This window comes from Leucoraja erinacea, unplaced genomic scaffold, assembly GCF_028641065.1.
Source record: "Leucoraja erinacea ecotype New England unplaced genomic scaffold, Leri_hhj_1 Leri_726S, whole genome shotgun sequence".
NCBI classification, from domain to species: domain Eukaryota; kingdom Metazoa; phylum Chordata; class Chondrichthyes; order Rajiformes; family Rajidae; genus Leucoraja; species Leucoraja erinaceus.
In genome coordinates this window covers 68,503-76,121 of record NW_026576648.1, presented here as the reverse complement: position 1 = coordinate 76,121, position 7,619 = coordinate 68,503, and the positions used below count along the sequence as shown (strand labels likewise).

Below are 7,619 nucleotides of genomic sequence, written 5' to 3'. Positions count from 1 at the left end.
GTGCCGCAAGGGCTACACCCGTTCCTCCAGCCTGCTGTCCCACCAGCGGGTGCACGCTAGCAACCGTCCTGTCCCCAGCCCCGTGTGTGAGTAGCGCTTTGCCATGGCCTCCCACGCCTTGTCTCACTAGCGCATACACACCAGTGGCCAGCCCTACGACTGCCCGTACTGCGGGGAGGCGTTTGACAGTTCACGGGGATTGCGGCAGTGAGGCCCACGTCGGCGAGTGGCTGTTCCCACTGCGGCAAGCGTTTCAAGAACGCACGGGGGCTGTGGGAGCACCAGCGGATACACACCAGAGAGAGACCCTTTGTGTGCGCTGAGTGTGGCAAGGGTTTCACCCGCATGTCCAGCCTGTGGCAGCACCAGCGTACCCACAGCGGTGAGCGTCCCTTCCCCTGCCCGTCCTGTGGTAAGGGCTTCACCCGGCTTGACCACCTGCTGGAGTACTAGCGACTCCACACCGACCTTCCCCAATGTCTCCACATCAGTCCCCTCTCTCTCCCCCTCCCCAAACTCGCTTCCTCCCCACACTCTGCCCCTCCCCTCACTCTTCACCCCACCCTCCCACGCCCCCTTCCTCTCTCTCACACACTCCCTCTCTTGCTCCCTATCTCTCACCCACACCCTCGACACCCCTTCCCTCCGGTGCCTCTCCGGCGCGGAAATAAATAGCTTCCCCCCCTCCCCACGTCTCCTCCATCCCCCTTCCACACACCCTGTCTCTGTCCCTCTCTCTCACACGCACACACCCACTCACTCTCTCACACAAACTCCCTCTCCCTCTCACACAATCTCGCATATACACTCACACACTCAAACACGCATTCTCACACATGCTCACACACACGCACTGTCACACTCACACATGCTCTCTCACGCACACTGTCACACTCACACATGCTCTCTCACGCACTCACACACGCACTCTCTCATTTGCACTCGCACACACACTTTCTCTCTAACACAAGCACTCTCTCACACATGTACTCTCACTTACGCACTCTCTCCTTGTATCTAGACTAGGCGTGCATTTCACCCTACACCTACGCTCGGTCCACCAAGGCCTGCTGAATCTCCCAGTTGTCAACCATTTTACGTCCTCTCCTCACTCCCACACTGATCTACTGATCTTTCTGTCCTGGGCTTCCTCCATTGTCTGAATGAGGTGACACGCAAACTGGAGGAACAGCACCTCATAGCTTACAGCCCAATTACATGAACATAGAATTCTCCAAATTAAGGAGACCCCCCCCCCCCCTAACCATGTCCTGGAATTTATCGTGACCCCATCTGTTTATTCCACCTTCCCCCCCCACTCCATAGTCCAAAGAAAGGTCCAGACCCGACACATCGCCTGTCCATTCCACTCCAACGTGCCGGTAGAACACAGTAGGTCAGCCATCCGTGGTGGAAAACAGATGGAGAAGTGTTCCTAATATAAGCCCTCCTTGGCCCTGTCGAGGAGCAGACAATCAACAGTACCAGCATCTTCTCATTCATACTGTACCCAAGTGAAAATGCTAAAGTGAGCCAAGCTGCACACAGCCGACTGCTCACAGTACTAGCTGGTTGCCACTTACCCAAAAACTTAAAGGCATTTAAAAGTTGTTTTAAGGGACGGCTTCAGGTGGGGGGGTGCGTCCTGCAGCGGGGAGCAGCATAGCTTCGGGAGGGGACTGCCGGGGGGGGGGGGGGGGGGGGGGGGGGGGGGGGTCCTGCAGCCTCTTTAGTCCCGGTAGGGATGGGAGCTTCCTACAGCCGGGGGGGGGGGGGGTGGGGGGGGGGGCATCCCATCCCCTTCAACCCCGTCCCCCCATCCACTTCATGGCTCTTTGGCGGCGCAACCATTGGATTTATTAAAGCTTAAAATGTGAATCTCTTAAAATATAACAACAAATTAAACGTTAAAGATGAGATTTAAAGATTCGTAACTAACATCATCCACTCCTCCCTTATTTCTGCTCATGTTCCTTCGTCTCTCAAAATGCTGCAATAACTGCAGTACTTAAGAAACCCGGTGCAAATCCCAACAACCTAAATAATTTCTGACCAATCTCCAATTTGCCATTTATCTCTAAAATACTAGAAAAAACAGTTGCTGCACAGATTCACAATCATCTCATCAGCAATAAACTCTATGATCAATTTCAATCTGGTTTTCGCCCTCTCTAAAGCACAGAAACAGCATTAGTCAAGGTCACCAACGACCTGCTGATGGCTGCCGACTCCGGTTTTCTCACCATACTCATCCTCCTTGATTTGACTGCCGCATTCGATAGCATCTCTCAAACCTCATCCTCGACTGTCTAGCCTCCATTGGTATCATCAACACATCACTCACCTGGGTCACATCATACCTCTCCGCCCACACTCAGTTTGTACAACTTAAAAATGTCCAATCACAACCCTCCCCAGTCACCAGTGGTGTTCCCCAGGGCTCAGTCCTAGGCCCCTCCTTTTTATAATTTATTTACTTCCCCTTGGTTTTATTGTCAGGAAATACAACATTCAATTTCACTGCTACGCAGATGACACCCAGCTCTACCTGTCCTCCAAACCCACTGCCATGCATCCTGCATCTTCCCTGTCTGACTGCTTAGTGGAAATTAAAACCTGGTTTGCTCACAACTTCCTCAAACTCAACTTCCTCATTATTGTAACACTCCTCTCTGGTTCACCCCACAAGTCCATCCATAAACTACAGTTGGTCCAGAACTCAGCTGCCCGCATTATCCATGCAAATCACTCCCATCCTCAAACAACTGCACTGGCTCCCTGTCAAATACCGCATTGATTTTAAGATTCTCCTCCTCACTTTCAAAGCCCTCCACAAAATTCGCTCCTCCATACCTCTCTGAACTCCTCCAGCCTTACACTCCATCCCGAACTTTCCGATCCGCTTCTTCCTCCCTGCTCTCCACTCCATCTGTCCAACCTGTCCACGATGGGGTTCAGAGCCTTAGTGGTTCTGCCCCTCAACTCTGGAACTCCCTGCCACTATCAATCCGTACCATAGAGTCTCTCCCCACCAAAAAAACTTTAGATTCTGGCCTAGTAGTTCCACTCTCTAGGAAATTCATGGAGGTTGTTTTTTGTTTCATAATGTAACCTCACTTTTTTAACTGTAAAAGGAGAGGGAGAGAGAAAATGGGGAATTATAGACCAGTTAGTCTAACATCGGTAGTGGGGAAACTGCTAGAGTCAGTTATTAAAGATGGGATAGCAGCACATTTGGAAAGTGGTGAAATCATTGGACAAAGTCAGCATGGATTTAAACAAAAGGGATTTAAAAAGGTAAATCATGTCTGACGAATCTTATAGAATTTTTCGAGGATGTAACTAGTAGAGTGGACAAGGGAGAACCAGTGTATGTGTTATATCTGGATATTCAGAAGGCTTTCGACAAGGTCCCACATAAGAGATTAGTATACAAACTTAAAGCACACGGTATTGGGGGTTAGTTAGTATTGATGTGTATAGAGAACTGGCTGACAGACAGGAAGCAAAGAGTAGGAGTAAACAGGTCCTTTTCAGAATGGCAGGCAGTGACTAGTGGGGTACCGCAAGGCTCAGTGCTGGGACCCCAGCTCTTTACAATATATATTAATGATTTGGACGAGGGAATTGAATGCAACATCTCCAAGTTTGCGGATGACACGAAGCTGGGAGGCAGTGTTAGCTGTGAGGAGGATGCTAGGAGGCTGCAAGGTGACGGATAGGCTGGGTGAGTGGGAAAATGCATGGCAGATGCAGTATAATGTGGATAAATAGGAGGTTATCCACTTTGGTGGCAAAAACAGGAAAGTAGACTATTATCTGAATGGTGGCCGATTAGGAAAAGGGGAGATGCAACGAGACCTGGGTGTCATGGTACACCAGTCATTGAAAGTAGGCCCACAGGTGCAGCAGGCAGTGAAGAAAGCAAATGGTATGTTAGCATTCTTGGCAAAAGGGTTTGAGTATAGGAGCAGGGAGGTTCTACTACAGTTATACAGGGTCTTGGTGAGACCACACCTGGAGTATTGCGTACAGTTTTGAGCTCCCAATCTGAGTGAGGACATTCTTGTCATAGAGGGAGTGCAGAGAAAGTTAACCAGACTGATTCCTGGGATGCCAGGACTTTCATATGAAGAAAGACTGGATAGACTCGGCTTGTACTCGCTAGAATTTAGAAGATTGAGGGGGGATCTTATAGAAACTTACCAAATTCTTAAGGGGTTGGACAGGCTAGATGCAGGAAGATTGTTCCCGATGTTATATGTTATATGGTTATGTTGGTGAAGTCCAGAACAAGGGGTCACAGTTTAAGGATAAATGGGAAATCTTTTCAGGCTGAGATGAGAAAAACATTTTTTACACTGAGAGTGGTGAATCTCTGAAATTCTCTGCCACACAACGTAGTTCAGGCCAGTTCATTGGCTATATTTAAGAGAGAGTTAGATGTGGCCCTTGTGGCTAAAGGGATCAGGGGGTATGGAGAGAAGGCAGGTACAGGATACTGAGTTGGATGATCAGCCATGATCATATTGAATGGCGGTGCAGGCTCGAAGGGCCGAATGGCCTACTCGTGCACTTATTTTCTATGTTTCTATGTTTCTATAAACATAGAAAATATGTTTATAGAAACTGAGGGCTGATGGGGGAGGGGAGGAGCGCTGCCGTGGCCTACTGCTGACGCTCCCCACCGGCTTAAGGCGGGGACCATCCTGCTGCTGGGGTCAGGACGGTTTCGGGCGGGGGCCGGTGGGGGACTGCCGTGGCCTACCGCTGCCTACCCATGCCGCTGCCGTGGCCGTTGCCTGTCGCTGCTGTGGCCTAACGCTGCCGCCCCCAACCAGCTTCAAGCAGGGCCCGATCAGGAGCATTCAGCAACTGAGGACGAGGACGCCTGCAGGCGGGGGCCGGCGGGAGTGTCCTGTAGCCGGGGACGTGGACGGCTTCTGGCGGGGAGCGATCTGGAGCAGGCGGTGGGGGCAGATTCAGGCGGGGGCCGGCAGGGAGCGTCCTGCAGTCGGGGGAGGAGGACGTGTCCTGCAGCTGGGGTCGGCGATGGCTTCCTTCATCCAGGGGAGGGGGCCGACTTCATGCAGGGCCTGTGGGGGAGGAGTGCTGCCATGGCCTACCGCTGTATGGCAGGGTGGGTGTGTGGCCAGGGGGGGGTGTGAGGGGAGGGGTGTGCGTGGGCAGGGCCGGATTTATGTATAAGCTAGACTGGCCTCGAGATCTAGGGGGGCCCCTGCTCGCTCCACCAAGGTGTATAAAACTTCTGAGATAGTAGCGTTGTTACAAAACCTACCATCGGTGGCGCTGTGATAGCGATTCCGGAGGCTTTGGTAGGGGGGGGGGGAGGATTAAAATGTAGGTGAGGTATATATTCGTTGTGGTGAGGAATTTGCTCCGCAGATCCAAAGATCCTATAGATGGACCACTCCTGCGAAAAACAATCGGCAATGTAGGCAATGAAGGCAATGTAGGCAATGAAGGCAACCCGACTTGTCTTTCTTCAGGTTCCCCATTAAGGAGGAAAGGTAAAAAAACATTTATTACTTCTGTGGCATATTGAACATTTTATTTAGTCTGTTCGATCTCTCACTGTAGTTAGATCACTGCGCTCAGATAGTCGAGTCCTCATGGCAACGTCCTTGTAAAAATCTTTTCCTCCAGAGCATTTTTGTTCTACCTCTCTGTTATTTAATGCAGAATAAGAACATATTGACTGCATGATATTTTCTGTAATTTCAGATGTCGACAGTGGGTCCAGAATACTCGCCGACATGATCTCCTACACCGAACTGCAGACTATTTGTCAAATAACTGCCGTCTTATGTACATTGCCACTTTCATTTCACTGCACATCTCGTATGTGTATGTGACAAATAAACTTGACTTGACTTGACTTGTGTGAAATTGTGATTTGTTAACTGCACAAAACAATGCAAATGGCGATTTATTTATTATTGTATCTACGTTGGACGTTTTGCTCTTTGGTGTAAGCAGGGGTAGGGCTATCATTGTGTTACATACGTTGAATTGTACATCACTTTCACTGGTTAGCTGATATGCTGAACACTGCAACCCTGTATATCTCGCGCACAGAATAATGTCAGTTATGTAAATCTTACCCTGCATGGCAGAAATAAAATGTGTTAACCATGTTAATTTCTATTATGAATTATTTAAAATTGAGTGGGTTGGTGCAATATTGGTGCCATTCTTCTGCAGTTGTATAGTGCTCTGGTGATACAACATCTGGAGTATTGTGTACAGTTTTGTTCTCCTAATTTGAGGAAGGACATCCTTGTGATTGAGGCAGTGCAGCGTAGGTTCACGAGATTGATCCCTGGGCTGGCGGGACTGTCATATGAGGAAAGATTGAAAAGACTAGACTTGTATTCACTGGAGTATAGAAGGATGAGGGGGTATCTTATAGAAACATATAAAATTATAAAAGGACTGGACAAGCAAGATGCAGGAAAAATGTTCCCGATGTTGAGCGAGTCCAGAACCAGGGGCCACAGGCATAGAATAAAGGGGAGGTCATTTAAGACTGAGGTGAGAAAAAACTTTTTCACCCAGAGAGTTGTGAATTTATGGAATTCTCTGCCACAGAGGGCGGTGGAGGCCAAGTCACTAGATGGATTTAAAAGAGAGTTAGATAGAGCTCTAGGGGTTAGTGGGGTCAAGGAATATGCGGAGAAGGCAGGCACGGGTTATTGATAAGGGACGATCAGCCATGAATGCCTCCTCCTGCACCTATTTCTATGTTTCTATGCTGCTGCCATTATCAGATATTCAGTGTTAAAAAGAGAAATAAATCACAATAAAAGCGAAAAGGTGTTCCTTCCACAGCATTCAGATCAGCACGGCTGAGACACCGGAGTGAAGTTGCGGGGAGGTTTACAATGTTTTTTAATTTAATGTCCCTTGTCTAGTCTGAAATAAAGTTCCATCATTGGATATAAAAATCGGAAGAAATGTAAATGTGTGTGTTATTATTATATACAGCTATATCACATTCATGTATGTGTTTTCTTTCCAGCACAATCTAATCAGTTGTATGCTCGCTGAATAAAACCATCCTTAAGTTATACATCATTTGTAAATCTTGCTCAAAACAAATGTAATTTTGTGAAAAACTTAATTTAGATAACCCCACCATTACAGGCAGATCTCATTCCACTCTCTGGGTATTGGGAAGACCAGACCCATTTTATTGTTGAGAAACAACTCCATAGACACAAAAACATAAAGGTACAGGGACTAGATGGAGTCACAGATGGAGCAGCAGGACACCTGACGCCTGTGGCAGGGGCTACGGACTGTAACCAACTACTGGAGCACCCCACCCTCATCTGCAAGTGCCGACACCTCCCTAGCTGATGACCTGAACTCCTTTTACGCTCGTTTCCAGACGGGCAAATGACCCCAGTTCTGCCGACTATCGACAATACCGCCAGCGGGCTGGCTATCGAAGCTGAAGGGAGGAATATGCACACATTCTCGCTGTCCGAGCACGATGTGAGGAGGGCTCTGACACGGGTGAACACGAGGACAGCTGCAGGCCCCGATGGCATCTTCAGTCCTGTCCTACGCAGTTAGCTCCGGTGCTCACTACA

General features: G+C 48.9%; 1 long non-coding RNA gene across 1 annotated transcript; it reads left to right on the top strand.

The window, feature by feature from the left end:
• Positions 1 to 5,223: 5,223 nt before the first annotated feature.
• Positions 5,224 to 7,093, top strand: LOC129694623 (uncharacterized). Its single transcript, XR_008723028.1, has 2 exons — positions 5,224 to 5,531; positions 5,746 to 7,093. It is a non-coding gene; the product is annotated as an uncharacterized LOC129694623 (long non-coding RNA).
• Positions 7,094 to 7,619: the final 526 nt, after the last annotated feature.